Genomic DNA, 16,762 nt, shown 5'->3' on the forward strand with positions numbered 1-16,762 from the left:
TCTAGAGATGAAACTCAAGCCAGCAGTATTTGTGGCAAATACCTCTAATTGGTAAGCCATCTTGCTAGCCCAACATTGTCTTTTGAAAGCTTATAATGATATATATATAGATATGGGTAGAGATAAATGTATTAAAATCCAGCTTCCTTTGGACTTGATCTTAGCTCTACATTTGAACCTGGGAAAAGAGGCAGCTCTAGGTCTGGAGTCCAGTACACAAGAACTGCCTTGTCCTGGCCTTAAGACTTCTGACATCTGCCCAGAAACACAGACAGACATGGACACACGTGCATAACACACACAAACACAGGGACACACATAGGTACATACAACACACACAGATAGACATGGACACACAGGCATAACACACATAAACACAAGGACACACATGGGTACATGCACAGACACACACAGACATAAAGACACAGATACACCGAGACATGCGTGTGTGCACACACGCACAGTAAAAATGAGAGATGGAGGGAGGAAGAGAGAGAGCATTCACAAGCCAGATGGCAGGAGTCTGAGTGCCAAGCGCTCTCTGGCAAAAGGCTGTCTGCCTCCTCCCCTCAGCATGTCGAGGATCAGAACTAAGGGGGACAAGAAATTTCCCAGTGCTGCCCTTGGCCTTGCTATTAGAACATCATAGAAGTTCACGCATAGTCCAGCTGTGTCCGTGGCCCTACAACTGTCTTCTCCTCGGCTCTCCCTCTGTGTGGTGTCCCTGGAAAAGGAAAGGCCAACACACTCCCAAGCTTTCTGCCATTGTCTTTCAGAAAGCAGGAATGCAGACCTGGTCAATAACAAGGGCGGGAAGGGAAGGAGACTAGGCCACCCCACTGTGCTGAATCCTGGCCATCTAGCAGGCAGATGGTCCCCTTAGCCCCAGGAAGAGGTGGGCAGCCAAGGTGGACACTGACTCCACAAACAACTCAATACTTCTTCCTCCCAGGTGCTAAAAGAGAAAATAGCACTGATCTGGGGGAAAAATAGTGAAGGTGGGAAAGTAACTGAAATACTATAGTTGTAAGATTTTAAATCTGTGATTACATCTCTTTTTTTAAATTTATTTATTTTATGTATATGAATACACTGTCACTCTCTTCAGACACACCAGAAGAGGGCATTGGATCCCATTACAGATGGTTGTGAGCCACCATGTGGTTGCTGGGAATTGAACTCAGGACCTCTGAAAAAGGGATCAGTGCTCCTAACTGCTGAGCCATCTCTTCAGCCCCGATTATGTCTTTTTGAACTACACAGAGTAATGCAGACTGGAGGCTAGATGGTACATGTGAAACAGCTCAATTGATACTCGGGAAATCTGCAAGGTAAGTATTAGAATACTGTGTTAGTTGGGGTTAGATTGCTATGACCACATGCAACTCTTATAAGAAAAAACGTTTCATTGGAGTTGGCTTACAGTTTCAGAGGTTTAGTCCATTATCATCATGGTGGGAAGCATGGTACTATCCAGGCAGGCATGGTGATGGAGAAGTCGAGAGTTCTACATCTTGGTCCAAAGGCAGCAGAAGGGGACCGTGTACCACACTGGGCATAGCTTGAGCATAGGAGACCTCCAAGACTGCCCCTACAGTGAAACACTTACTCCAACAAGGCCACACCCCTCCAATAAGGCCACACCTCCTAGTAGTGCCACTCCCTATGGGCCAAGCATTCAAACATATGAGTCTGTGAGGCCATTCCTATTCAAACCACCACGGATAGCATTTTATACTGGTAATTACGTGATACTCTGAGAAGTTAGAAATAGCTGGTAGAGTGAGATCTCTGTGAACTCTTCACGTTCCATTGATCTTGGATGGATGGATGAACAGATGGGCAGATGGATAGATGGACAGATGAAGAGACGTAACAGCAGCTGAACTACAGAGTCTTCCAGCCAGCTAAACTAATGATACAGTGGCTATTTAAAGGAATCAATTAGACTGATTGGTAATTAGCATTTCAGCAGTTAAGAGGCGAGAGAAGGAGGGACTATTCTTATCAGAACATGTACTCTGGAGCCAGGCTGCCTCGGTTCAAACCTCAGATCTACCACAGAGCAGCTGAGTAACCTTGATCTGGTTATTTGCCCTCTCTAAACTCCAGTTTCCTCATTGAAATGAGACTGTTATAACTGACAGAGTGACTGGGAAAATCAAGTAAATTTTATAAAACAATATGCTTACCACTTAACTGTAACGATATTTGCCAATTTCACAGAATCTGAAATGACCTAGGAGATGCCTGAAGACACACGTGGGTGGAGATTGCTTGGCCTCTGGGCAGGCCTATCAAGGATTATAAGCTACCATGACAAGATTTTGCCTTTAAAAAAATATAAGGGCTGGAGAGATTGCCCAGCAGCTTTTCCAGAGGATGTTCGACCCTAGCATCCATGTGGTGGCTCACAACTACCTGTAACTTCTGTTCTAGGAGATTTGATGGCCAGGCACACACAGGACATATAGACATACATGAAGGCAAAACATCCACACATATAAAATAAAATTTAAAGCTTTCTGTGATGGCACATGCCTTTAATCCCATCACAAAGGATATAGAAGCAGGCAGATCTCTGTGCCTTCAAGGGCAGCCTGCTCTACATAGCAATAAGGACAGCTAGAACTACACAGAAATACCCTTCCAGAAAGAAGGAAGGAAGGAAGGAAGGAAGGAAGGAAGGAAGGAAGGAAGGAAGGAAGGAAGGAAGGAAGGAAAAGGAAAGAAAGAAAGAGAGAGAGAGAGAAGAAAAGAGGGATTTGTTGTTTGACTAGGTTGCTCATTTTAATAATTTCATGCATTCATACACTGGAAAGTATAAAACAGAAGCTACTAACTCACAGAGTCAGACACCTCCACAGTCCAGTCTAGCACTAAAGGTCTAGAAGCTTCCTAGAAAGTCACTCTGTGGAGTTCACATTAAAAGGTTGAAAGATCTGGAGTCTAATGTCTACAGGAAGCAGCCATCTACACAGTCAGACAGAAAAGGGCCTTGCAGGTCTACACACTACCTTCAAATATCCTTCCATCCAGGTCACCAGCCCACTGGGTGGAGCCTTCCTTCCCCAGTTGCTGTCCCATCTGCCAATTATCTCTGGAGATGTCCCACAGACACCCAAAGGTGTAGCAGCAGAGTCCCAGCATCGCAATGGAAAAGGACAAATCTGCACCACTTTTCAGACTTGCTTTGTATATTTGCTGGGTGAATGGATGTTATCAGTTATCAAGTTATCACAAGTTATCACAGTGCTCAAGGCTTCTTATGCCAAGACCTCAAGAAGTCTCGCATAGAACTCAAACATTTACTTCTGAAGACCTTCTCAGAGAAAACTGAAGTGCCTTATCCTTATACCTGTCAGAAATTGGTATTCCAAGATTCTAGAGCAAAACTAAAATGCACGCATTATGGCATACTAAGAGGGGGTTCTACAGGAAACTGTGATGCTCTCCTGAGTGGGGTAAGGGCTCAACAAGCCAGCATCTGTCCACGGCGCAGGTGGCCGGCCACCAAGTTAGTTTCTTGCAAGCAGGAAGAGAAGCTCTAAGTGAACCTCAGAGCAGTGGGTGGAAGGACTTGGACCTTTTGTAAGCCACAATCTCATTCCCCTCTGCCAAGATGCTGGAGAGGACTTGGATCTGTGTCTTGTCCACAATCGAGTGCATCTATTTGAAGATCATATACGTGAAGCATCCAGTTTGATTCTTAGAACAACCATGTTATATGCAGAAACCAGACTTGAATGAGAGAATGAGAGAATGAGCCAGCACCCTGAGCTCAGTCATTAGTGAGGGCAGAGCTGAGATTTCACCCTAAGAGCCTCAGATGAGTGGATTGCCAAGCCCAGCAGGCAAATTCTCCACATCCACCCTCAGTTCACAGCTTTGGTTCCTGTCATTTAATATTAGAAGGGCCCAAGGGAGGACGCTTGGATCTCACTCACAAGAGGAAATAAAACAGACACTGGAGGTGGTTGGAGGAAGGGAACTGGGTGGGACAGGGAGGGAAACAGAGACAGGGAACCAGTGTAGGGAGGGGGAGGAGTGGGGCATGAGGGCTGGAAGAGAAAAAGAAACCAGTGGGGGGGGGCACATCTCTGGGATGAGCAAGAGACCTGGGAGAAGGGAGGGTCCCAGTTGTCTATGGGAGTGACCCTAACTGAGACTGCCAGCAGAGGGGGATATGGAGTCTGATGTGACCACCTCCTATAGCCGGTGGGACTTCCAATGGACGAAGGGGGACACCAACCCACCCACAAAACCTTCTACCCAAAATCTGTCCTGCCTATGACATGTACAGGGATAAAGGTGGAGCCAAGATTGAGGGGATGGCTAACCAATGACTGGCCCAACTTGAGACCCATCCCATGGGAGAGAACCAACCCCTGACACTATTAATAATACTCGGCTATGCTTACAGACAAGAACCTAGTTTAACTGTCTCCTGAGAGGCTTCATCCAGCAGCTGATGGAAACAGATGCAGAGACCCACAAACATTAGGCAGAGCTCAGGAGTCTTGTGGAAGAATGACAGGAAGGATTGAGGGAGCCAGAGGGGTTACCTTCTAGTTGACATACAGAGTCAACTAACCTGGGCCAAGGGGGCTCACAGAGACTGAACCACCAACCAAAGAGTGTGCAGCTGCTGGACCTAGGCCTCTTACACATTTGTAGCAGATGTGCAGCTTGGTCTTCATGTGGGTCCCCTAACAGTTGGCATGGAGGCTGACTCTGACTCTGTTGCCTTTCACTCGGATTCCCTTCCCCTAACTGGACTGCCTTGCCTGGGCTCAGTGGGAGAGAATAAGTTAGTCCTGCTTCAACTAAATATACCAGGGCAAGGTGGTACTCATGGGGAGCCTTTTCTTCCTTCCCCCATGAGGAAGGGGGAATGGAAGGAGGGGGATGTGAGGGTAAGACTGGGAGGGGGTCTGCAATGGGGATATAAAGTGAATAGATAAATTAAGGAAATAATAATAATAATTCTAGACATGATTTTCTTTGTTTTCAACTGGACCTAGTAGGTAGCAGAGACATCATATAACTTTGTTTTTTCCAAGACAGGGTTTCTCTGTGCAGCCCCAAGTCTCCCAGAACTCGATTTGTAGACCAGGCTGGCCTTGAATTCGCAGAGCTCCAGCTGCTTCTGCCTTCCACATGCTCACCTGTGTATGGACATTTACCACTTCTTTGACAGGACAGACTCTGTGCCCTTTGTGAGCTCCAGGAGTGCATCAGAGTGAGGGGCTCATAAGAGAGTCACACTCTGTGCAGTAACAGAGGGGTGAGAAACCAAAGCCTACTTACAGTGTGGACAGAAAACAGGAAGAGATGACCCTCGGGTCCTTGGGAGCTTAGGGAAGTTAAATTTGGAGACTCTAGGCTCTGTTCTGCAAAGGAGACTCTTCTTCGGGTTTGCACGGCACATCGATCCCCTGGGACTCGATCCTCGATGAAGGAGCGTCACACATGAGACATTCAGTGTGGCATGCTTTGCACCAGGGCCATGACACTGATGGGGACAGTGAGGGGAGTTGCTGATGTCAATGTGCACCAAATGTCTCACTGGGGGGGATACGTGGCTTACCCATAGCCTTGGGGACTCCTGGAGGCAATGACATAGACCTGGCCCACAGACACTTGAGACCATGTGTGTCTTGGTTGTATCCATCTCCTGCCCTGTTCCAGGTGTCTAAAACAGTATGTGACACATTTGTGAAAGAAACGGAGGATGGAAAGGAGGAGGGAGAAAGGGAGGAAGAGGAGAAAATATAGACAGAGAAAAGGAGGGAGACCTGAGTAGACTTACATTATAGAATATACTCAAATGCAGAAGGTGTCAGGAGAGCGAGCAGGACCCCTGTTAGCAAGTCATAGCAACGGTCCAGGTGAGAACTGGCAAGGAGAATCAATCAAGGTAACAGAAGAGGAGCAGGCACAGTCAATCAGCAGGAAGAGCGGTCTCAGCAAGACAAGCTGAGCACTGGAATGGGTGCAGTGTCCAGAGTGAGGGAGGTAATAGATGCCTCACATGGACCCTTCCTGAAGGCTGCTTGGGAGGAGAAAGCCTTGGAACTTGGAGCTGTGTGATACTCTAGACCCACTCTCAGAGAAGGAGCATGAAGTCACACCCTCTTCGAGCAGATGTTTGGGGAGGAGCTAGGATGGTGGAAGGAGGTGGAATAAAGAAGGGCTTAGCCCCTGAGGTGATCTGACAACCTGAAGCAGCTCCCTCCCCTGCTCACTGGGAGGCCAGCCCCTCACCTCCCGGCATGCACCTCTCTGCAAACAGGAGCAGCTAAAAGAAGGAAGGAAGCCAGGATACAAGGGAGCTGCCACTGGTGGGCAGCAGCATGCAGTGCCAAGCTGGGGGCTGCTGGCAGCAGCTGAGGTGTTAGGGAACACAGGAGATTAGGGGAAGGCTTATCTCATCCTAGTGGAAGCACACAGGGAGGCCCTCCTGCAGCCTCAGAGCTAGGGTTGGCTGGACCATGATGGATTTGATGTTCCACGGGGAGAAAGCCAGAGAGACTCCTTTTCCCGTGTATAGGCATCACTTTTACACTTGGTGTGGCAACATCATTACCTTGGCATTTCCTCTACTCTGCCCCAAAGACTTTGAACAAGTTGGGGAAGAGCCAAGGAGATCTTTATATCTGTGTCTCAGCCCCTACCCCATCAGCCCTTAGTGATACAGACTCAGGCCCATAAGCCTGGGCAGCAGCACCAGGTAGCCCAAGGGACACAACCACATCATTCCTTCTGAAAACCAGCCCAGTATATGACAGTCCACATCCATAGCCCTTTGAAAAGCTAAAACATCATGCCCCATGGTGCTGGCTTCTCTGGAAGGAGCCATGCAAGAATCAACAAGGTAACCCTCCATGGTTCAGAGAGAAAGCTCAGGAGAAATAGATGCTTTACCCAGAGTCACAGAAGGGGCCCAAGAACCCAGATGTAAACCCAAGGGAAGGGTCTCTGCACAGCCGCTATCGTTCATAAACAATCCCCAACACATGATATGATCACATAGCTCTGAGTTTGACCTTGACATTTATTGAACATGTACTATGTGCCAGGCCCTATGCCAGATACTAGAAATGCAGAGATGACTGTGATATGTATAGCCTCTGCTTTCAAAGACTTGATAGTTCACTGGGAAAGCTGACATGAAACCAGATCTTTAGAACCAGCAGAGCCATCTTAAGGGGTAGGTGAGATCAAGTTACTACCTCTTACCAGTACTTTATAGGTAATGCCTTAGACCATTTTGTAGGAAAGGAAACTGAGGTTGCAAGAATTAACTACTCATCTCCATGGCCACGATAACTAGAGAGACTCCAGTTACACTGGGAAACATACTCACACTGTCTCCTCTGTATATCTTTACTCACTGGTAGCTTGTAATCCACCAATACGTGGGTAACTAACGCCTAAAAACACCGGAACTCAGGTAAACAGCTTGGATGCAAATCCAAGTCATAAACCAAAGGCCTTCCCAGAAAAAGCCCTGCAGAACCCTGTATGGAACGAAGGCTCCTCTCTCTAAGGCTGCTTGCTCTCTTACACGAACACGATCTCTACCCCAGCTCTGGGCTACGAGCCCCAGCAGCCATGGCCCAAGCTTCCAGAACACACAGATTTGCGGAGGACTAGGTTAGCCTCTTGGTCTGAAACAGCACTGCACACGTGGGGGACAGCACCACCCAGTGGCAACATGAGGAACCGGCCTCAGAGGCCGGCGGCACCAGGCGCACCCTGGCGGCCTGAAGGAAAAACAACTCCAGTAATGAGAAAGCCGCTCAGCTTGGAAAGCCTTGTGCAGAGCTGTATGGGCTCTTTTTCTCTGTGTGGGCTGGGCATGCCTGACTCCAAGCTACCCTTCCCTAGAAGAACATCTTGCCTGGGTGTGTGGCTCCTTCTCCTAAGGTGTAGCCCTGGCTCCCCTACACCAAACATATACACCCGTGGGGAAAAGCATACGATTCATTCTGTGTGGCCCAGTCAGCCTTGCGGTTCCACTCTGCAGTCTGATGGGGCAGGGGAGGGGGAAACAAAACTGAAAACCTGCTCAGCTTCGTTCCCAGCAGGCTTGTAAGCCTCAAAGGGCTGGAGAACAAAACTATCATTATTCAACTTTTCTGCTTCATAATAACCTTAGCAACCGTGTGGTTACAATTTTATGAATCTTAAACACCTCCCCCCCCACCAAGCCATAAGTTGAAAGCTTCATTGCTAGTGAGAGACACTACCAGGAGGTGGTAGAATTCTTTAGGAGGTGGGACCCAGCCGAAGGGAGTTAGGTCACTGAGGTTGTGCCTTGCAAGGCATGATGACGGTCATGGTCATTAATATTCTCTGCCCCCTCTCGTTCCCCCCCCCCCTTTCTCCAGCTGCCATGAACTAAATTTTGCTCAACCATATTTACCCCACACACACACACACACCATCTTCTTCCTCCCTATAGGACCAAAATGATGGCATCAATGACAATAGACGTAAAGCTTAAGTAGCTTGCATCACATGTGTCACAGCAGTGGAAAGCTGAGTAGCAAGCCTGTGCTGTCCAAGTGAATACCAGGACACTTAGAGAGCATTGTCCCCAGGGACCCTGACTATTGCATATTCCTCATACAACATTGGTCATTGCCCGCCCCCACCTTGAGCATGCAGCTGAGATCCAAATACTCAAAGTTCCAAATAAAAAATTTCAATAATCTTAAATTTTTTAATATATAAAATTTACAAAAGAGACAATTTTTTTTTGAGACAGGATCTCTCTGTGAAGTCCTGACTGTCCTGGAATTCCCTCTGTAAGCTAGACTAGCCTTGAACTCAGAGGTCTGCCTGTCCCTGCGTGCACCACCACATCCAGTGGGAGCCAGTTCTTTAGAACAGACATTACAGTTCCCAATGCACTGTGAAGGACACGACCCACACTGGTGGGATCACAGCAGCACTGCCTGCGGTACCCCTGATGGCCCAGCATCTATACAATTTATGAACACTTCCATCCATCCAGAGAGCAGCGTTCCTTGTAAAAGTTACCTGTGTGTTCCATTCTGCTCTTTAGGGATAGCAGAACTCATCCCACTTTCAAGTCCAGGGCATGAAGCCTCAAGACAGAATAAAGATTGCCATCGTGGTGGGAGGCAGAAGTAAGAAGCAGCCCTAACCCTAAACCTTATCCTAAAACAGAGAAGTGTTTAACTTTCTGTGTGATGGTTTGAATGAAAATGGCCCCCATAGGTCCATAGGGAGTGACTATTAGGAGGTGTGGCCTTGTAGTAGGCATGGGCACTGGGGTGGGCTTTGAGGTTTCAAAGACTCTCTCCTCCTCCTCCCTCTCCCCTCTCCCTCTCCCTCTCCCTCTCCCTCTCCCTCTCCCTCTCCCTCTCCCTCTCCCTCTCCCTCTCCCTCTCCCTCTCCCTCTCCCTCTCCCTCTCCCTCTCCCTCTCCCTCTCCCTCTCCCTCTCCCTCTCCCTCTCCCTCTCCCTCTCCCTCTCCCTCTCCCTCTCCCTCTCCTCCCTCTCCCTCTTCCTCTCCCCCTCCCCCTCCCCCTCCCCCTCCCCCTCCCTCTACAGTTCCCCCCTCTCTCTCCCTCCCCCTCCCCCTGTCTCCCTCCCCCCTCCCCCTCCCCCTGTCTCCCTCCCCCTGTCTCCCTCCCCCTCCCCCTGTCTCCCTCCCCCTCCCCCTGTCTCCCTCCCCCTCCCCCTCCCCCTCCCCCCTTCCCATCTCCCTCTCTCTCCCTCTCTCTCCCTCTCTCTTCCTACTGCCTGCCCATACAGATGTAGAATCCTCAGCTCCTTCTCCAGCACCATGTCTGCCTGTACGCCATATGCTTTCTTGCCATGATGATAATGGACTAAACCTCTGAATTGCAAGCCAGCCCCAATTAAGTATTTTCCTTTCTAAGAGTTGCCTTGGTCATGGTGTCTATTTACAGCAATAAAACCCTAAGACATAGTGCCTACATACTAGGGGCCACAGCAACCATTGGACTGAGGACTGAGGCAAGATGGCTGTCTGGGACTACAGTTGTCGAGACCCGAGCTGCCCCACACTGGGCACCAAAAATGTCTCGGACCGCTCTGTCAGTGTTGGAACCCGTACTGCCAAAAGCCTTGGGGGCTAAACTGTTAGAGCCAGCACTGCCCCAAGCAGCTCCTCTCTGCGGGTTGGGTTCAGCAAGAGAGAGTGAGGATAGGCTGGAAGAATGGAGACCAGACAGAGTGTGATTCAATCCCGTTTATTCTTCAGTCTCTCTTCCTAGTCCAAGTCCCAAGTCTTGAGTTCCTAGTCCCTAGTTCCTAGTCCCTAGTGCCTCCAAGTTCCAAGTTCTTTCTCCAAGTGCTAAGTGCCTAATACCTAATGCCTAATTCTCTGTTCCAAGTTGTACTCTACTATGTTGTCTGGTACTCTCTAACCTAATTCCTACTTCCAAGTTGTATTGCCCTAATGCCTAATTCCTACTAACTAACTCACTCCAAGTTGTTCTCTCTAACCTAATTCCTAGTTCCAAATTGTACTTCTGAGTGCCTAATAATCTGTTTCCTACTCCAAGTTGTACTGAACTCTTCTGTCTGCCTCTCGCCTTTTATATGTCTCACTTCTAAACCACGCCTTTAGCTCACGCCTTTAAGTCATGCCCTTAGGCCTTGTCTCTAAATCTGATCTCTAAGTCACGCCCTTAAGTCACACACCTTTAAGTCTCACACACCCAAGGGAAAATCCTGGGTATCTAAAGCAAGATGTTATCAGAGTGTGCTCAGCTGTTGTAGGCTATTGTAATCAAATCTCTTTCAGGGTATATGGCTCAAGATGGCTGCAAGGATGATAGCCAACTTCTGTCGGCTCCCCACAACAGTTTCCTACATTAACATATCTTCTAAAAGTCCTTCTGATACTGTGTCCCGTGCAAGCCCTAATGGTCCTGCTCTCCCATCTTTCCCCCAGGGATCCACACTTATTAACCCAGTCTGTGCATCTCTTCCACACAGTGGTTTTGTTTGATTTGTTCTCCCCTCAAATCCCAGGCTGCTGTGTGAAGTATTTCTTCTGTGATGTTTTTCTGAGCAGGACCAGAGCCTGCATACACATCTGAGTGCCCGGAACCCAGGCTCAGACAGCAGAGATGACCCACTAAGCACGTAGATTCCTGGCAGACAAATTATATCACTCTGAGATCTGTCATCCTCCTGTTGGGGTTTCCAGGCCTGGGACATCTCAATGATGCTCCTATCTTAAGTCCAGTGCCAGACTTGGAAACATCAAAGGTAATGTGGGAAGCTCCCAGAACTCCATCTCCCTCCCTGAGAACCTCCTCTGACCTTTGGTACCAAAAAGGGAGATGACTTTGACTGGTCATCTTATAGGACATATACTATTAACCTATATTTGCACATGGCTAAAGCTTCTGTCTATGAAGGTGGCCAGGGAAGAGTTGACCAGGCTCTCTATCCTATTTGTGCAGCAGAGTTCACTGTGTGTGTGTTGGCTCAGACACTCACTATTGTCCTCCCCCATGGCTGGCCAGGACACACACAAGATCAGTAAAGATCTGAGGAGAATAAAACCTCCAGACTGAGCCCAGATAAACCCCGTTCTCCACATGGAGCTTGTGAAACATGCCTAGCTTCTACTGAAGTTACCTCTGCTTCCTCCCCTGTTCTTCATTTAGGTCTTTCTTAGACAAGCCTAAGGGTAGTGATTGCTAAGACAGAGATCTGTCTGGGCTCTACCCCCCCCACCCCCCACCCCCCGCCACCAGCTATCACATATGTATGCGGTCCTCAATGAGGCCACTACCTTAGTGAAAATTCCATCATCCAGGAAGGTAAGCCATACTGTGACAGAGCTAGACTAAATATCTGAGGAAATCGGTAAATGCTTCAGAAAAAGCCAAGCGTGAGCCAGGTCTTGAAGCACACATGAGACTCCATAGTGATCCAGAGTTGTGAGACACGAATTAAAGCAGAGCTCAGAGGTGTTTGGAGAGGAACAGAGTCTAGCTTTGCTGACTGTGTGGATCAAGATATTATAGAGACAGTCCAAACAGTTAGGTTGAACATATGGGATAAGACCCTAGGCTGCCGAGTAGAGGCGATACCTGGGAATCATGGGAAACTTTCGAACAGGGGAAGCCACCATCCAGGAGCAGATCGGGCTCTGGCTCAGAAGAATCTGGCAGACATTTGCAGGATGAATCGGAGGCAAATAAGACCAGTTCAGAAGCCAGAACAGTAACCAGGCAACAGGAAGTGAGAGTGGAGCCCTGGGAGAGGCAGAGAGCACAGAACCTGGAAGACCAGAACTGTGAGGGAGAGAGATTCTGAGTGAGCGCTCAGGAGTGCTCTGCAGGAAGATCTCCAAGAGAACAGGGCACCTTCTGCAGGACTGAGAAGCCAGGGAAGCCAGAGCTGAGTTGCAGCTCTGCCCCAGGGCCTCTCCCTTTTGCCTCCTACCACGGCTCCCAGAGCACTCTGTCCATAGCACCCAGGGTGGCTTTTGTCAATACCAAGAACAACCCTTCTTCCAAGGGCCCTGCTCTTTCCCACCTGCATGACTTCCAGCTATTCTAGGGTTCTCCACTCCAGCATCTCCTCCTTCCTGAAGTTGTCCCGAGCCCTGCCCTCCCCAAGGCTCAGTGGACAGCTCCTTCTTCCTCTCTCACGTAACTGCACCCTGGTGGTATGCTGGGACTGCTGCAGAGCTGTTCCCCATGAAGAGCAGAGATCCATTTATCCAACCAGGACACAACAAGGTTTGTTGAACACCTACTATATTGCAACTCCCAGGTACAGAGAATGCTCTGTGGTACAAATGCAATCCATGTTCCCAAGGGGTGTGTGACAAACGAGAAACAGAAGTAGTCAGGTAAAAGACTGTCTATATCCTGAAGGACACCTCTTCCCCCTTGTCTCTCTCTCTCTCTCTCTCTCTCTCTCTCTCTCTCTCTCTCTCTCTCTCTCCTCTACAGAATGCTAGTGGAGGTAAGGGCTGGATCTCAGGCAAGATGACTACAAACAGGAAGGAGCTTTGAGGAACTCTATCCACTGGACTTTAAATTCCATAAAACCCGACACAGAAAGTACAAGGGGGTCTTGAAGCTTCCAGGGAGCAGGAAGAACAGTTCGCTTTCCTCAGCACTGTCCCTCTGCCAACGCCGTTGACATTCAGAGAAGAAATACCCTCAGTGCAGGAAGCTGCTCCCACTCAGAACACATCCTCCTTAAGGAATGAGGACAGCAGCCTGCCTGCTCCCTACAGCCCTCTGGGGAGCAGTGACGCTGGAGCTATGGAATGTTCCTGTTCAGGCAGCATCAGGGACCATGGGGAGGAGATAGGCTGTCACTATACACCATTGCAGACAGCCAGTCATACATACCTCTAGGCTCCAGACTCACTGATGGTTTATCTTCCTAGTTCATTGCAAGATTTCAGGTGTCTGCAGGCTGGGAATATAGCCCAGTGGTAGACCACTTCCATATTATGCATGAGACACTAAACCTAACACTGCAAAATAAATAAAAAAAATTAAAAATCAATTTTTTAAAAGTTCCCATGTGCACTCTATGGGGTTGGACAAGGCAGTCAAGAAATAAACTGGAGGTACTGGAGAGATGGCTCCGTCACTAAGAGCACATGCTGTACACCCATGAGTGTCAGAGTTTAGACCTCAGTACCCACATAACCAGCCAGATAAGTCTCATGGGTACCTGTAACCCTGGTGCTGCTAAGACAAGAGGGTTTCTGGGGCTTGCCAGCTGCCAACCTAGCTGAAAAACACAAGCTCCAGGTTCAAGGAGCTGCCCTGCCTCCAAGGAAAAAAGGACAGGGATAGAGGACACTCCATGCCCTTCTCTGGCTCCCACTCACACACAGGTGTGAACACCAGCAAGCACGTGCACACATGTACATATGCCACACGCACATGTGTACACATGCACACAAAGGAAAAATGAAAGTAGCAGGTCAGAGGTGACAGCTGGATGTCAGGTGAGACCCACAACTCCATCCTAATAAAAGAGGCTGCTGTCATTTGGTGGTGATGTTGGGGACAGTTCATCTCTTTGGCCTCAGTTTTCTCACCTAAAAAAAATGGGAGTCCTAATGACAGTTCCTGTCCTACTGGCATGTTATGAGAATTAAGTGAAATATTCACTAAAGCAAAGTCAGTATGCCATAAAATTCACCTTTATTGCTTGCTGCAGTTCAGAAAGGGCCCCACCAGCCAGTACTCCAAAACCTGCTGTGGTAGGGTAGCAAGCTCAAGGCTACAAGCTAGTTCCATTCCAACAGAAGCTACATAAAGACAACCTGCCACAAAGAAGAAAGGAGAGAGAGGGGGAGGGAGAGAGGAAGGTAAAGGTCAGACTCCCCCCAGAGATATTTGCTCTAACTTAGACACAGAGAGAGACACACACACACATACACACACATGTTCACACACATTCACACACACACACACATACACATGTTCACACACATTCACAGACACACATACACAGACTCACAGATACACACAGAGACAGACACAGAGACTCACAGTCATACACAGAGATAGACACACACAGGCACATACAGACACACACACACACACAGGCACACACATATGCACAGACACACACACCCAAGCATACATGTGCAGACACACAAACACACACACTCACAGACACACACACACTCACAGATATACACAGAGACAGACACACACAGGCACACACATGCACAGACATATACAAGAGATGGACACACACAGATACACAGACACACACGCTGACACACACAATGACACGCACACACTGACACACACACATAATAACACACACACATTGACACACACTTTTCTCAATTTAAGGCAGCTCACCCCTTCTGTCACCAGGAGACTCCTCTCTACCTTGTCCCAGAAACACACCCATCGAATTCCACCATCTCTCTGTTCTCCCATAAAAACTGTCAAATTCACATCCTTGTGTGTGCTCGGTACTAATGAGAACGACTTGACTATTAGAATCATCCCCTAAGCTCAGCGCCTCGACACAATGAAGACTGAGTTCTCACTCATGGGCCCTATGAGTTAAGGCTGGGGGTGTCCCAGTCTACAAAGTCACTCAGGGACTCAAGGCTTGGTTATTGAAATCTTGCAGGGCCTTGGAGTCCTCACTCAGGGTTCTCCATATTCAGCCAGAAGAGAGAGGGACATAGGAGTAGTGAGGGAGGGAGGAATGAAGGGAAAGGGAGAGACAGAGATAAAGATGGACAGAGACAGACAGACAGACAGACAGACAGACAGACGGGCCCATATAGCTGGTCTGTCCTTTTAGCCCATCTACTAAAAGCAGACCTCATCTCATGGCCCCATCTTATTGTGGGAAATTATAGTCTCTCTGGGTGGCCAAGAAGGAAATGAAACCCATTTGATGAACAGTCTGTATTCTCCTGCTACCTCCTCTAGAAGCAGAGGCCCCTCTGGGACATTACTTGAATGTTTACTTCTAGGAATGTTCTCAGAAAATAGGCTCAAAGCAATGCTTCATGTATTTTCCTTCCAATCCTGTCACCGATAGTATCCTGTCCCATGGGGCAGCAGATATAAGAGAAAGCTGGTCTTCAGCTGGGTTCAGCCCTCAGCTTCTCCAGGTCTTGTGAAAATCAGCCCGTAAGTGAAGCTACCTGGTTGACAAGACCGAATACATGGCGTCTGAGAATTATTAAAGAGCAGATAAAAAGTGGATGGAAATAGAATTTCGCCTGCTTTCCTCTCTTAGCTCCCTATGCTCTAACCACAGAGTGCTGTCACCCCTCCAAGGCCCAGGCAAAGTTACTGTCAAGGCTGGGGTGAGCACTAGGGTTGGTTTTATGGCAGTCTACCTGGCTGTGACCAGACAGATGTTTACTGTCACCAAGCAAATAAACAAAACTCTCCACACCCAGCTTCGGCTTCACCCCAGGCAATGCCAGCCCAATGTGTTTTATTCTTGGGCCCCACTCCCCGTGTGCTCCCCCACGCTTCATCCCCGGCTCATCCAGATGGCCTGTGGATGCTGGGGACCAACCACTATGGGAAATGGGTTGTTTCATAATCTCCTCCAGACTCGGTCCCTAACTGCAAACCGGTTGGAGACATTCTCAAACAAGAACGTTCCTAACCAAACAGAAACAACTTTCTTGCTCTTTGAGCCTCTCTCCCGTCTCTTGCTCACCTTCGTTGGGGAAACAAAAAGCGACGCCCACCTACACACTCCCGGAAATGCCACCAATCACCTGCCTGCTGCTTGGAGAGCAGGAGAGTCATTGTTCTCCTAGCAACCGAGCTACTCCAGCTGTCCTTATGTGGTGCTCGGACTGCCAGCCGGCAGCCGGGGGCGAGTGGTGTTGCTAGGAGAACCTGAACTTGGGTTTACATTTGCAACCCTTTTCTGTTGCCACAGCTGCAAACAGACACACACTCGGCAACAGGATCCACAGAGCCGAGCCCAACCAGGAAATCCTCAGCTTCAGACCCTAGCAGGATGCTCGATCCCGTCCCCATCCCCCAACCCCACCACCACCTTTCTCTATTGTATTCTAAGTTGAGCCTGCCCACACACATAAACAATTATGGAGAGTTTTGCACTGTACTGAGCACCCAACTCCTTCAGGGTGCTGTCTGAGACACTGCAGACACCCCACCCTTAGGAGCTCCTATCTAGAGGAGGGAAAGTAATAAGCCAATCACCAGGTTCTTCTTCAATCAGGTTCCTCCAGAATGGAAGCA

The 16,762-nt window shown here is 48.7% G+C and overlaps 1 long non-coding RNA gene across 1 annotated transcript in view; it reads right to left on the reverse strand.

Annotated features, from left to right (window-relative positions):
- Window positions 1-16,354, reverse strand: part of LOC143443798 (uncharacterized) — a 29,929-nt gene extending 13,575 nt beyond the window's left edge. Inside the window, exons 1-2 of the long non-coding RNA XR_013113089.1 lie at window positions 16,209-16,354; window positions 13,391-13,518 (exon numbers count right to left, since the gene is read on the reverse strand). This is a non-coding gene — a long non-coding RNA (uncharacterized LOC143443798). The remainder of the gene's footprint in view (window positions 1-13,390; window positions 13,519-16,208) is intronic.
- Between the last annotated feature and the right edge of the window lie 408 nt (window positions 16,355-16,762).

Source organism: Arvicanthis niloticus, chromosome 10 (genome assembly GCF_011762505.2).
Source record: "Arvicanthis niloticus isolate mArvNil1 chromosome 10, mArvNil1.pat.X, whole genome shotgun sequence".
NCBI classification, from domain to species: Eukaryota; Metazoa; Chordata; class Mammalia; order Rodentia; family Muridae; genus Arvicanthis; species Arvicanthis niloticus.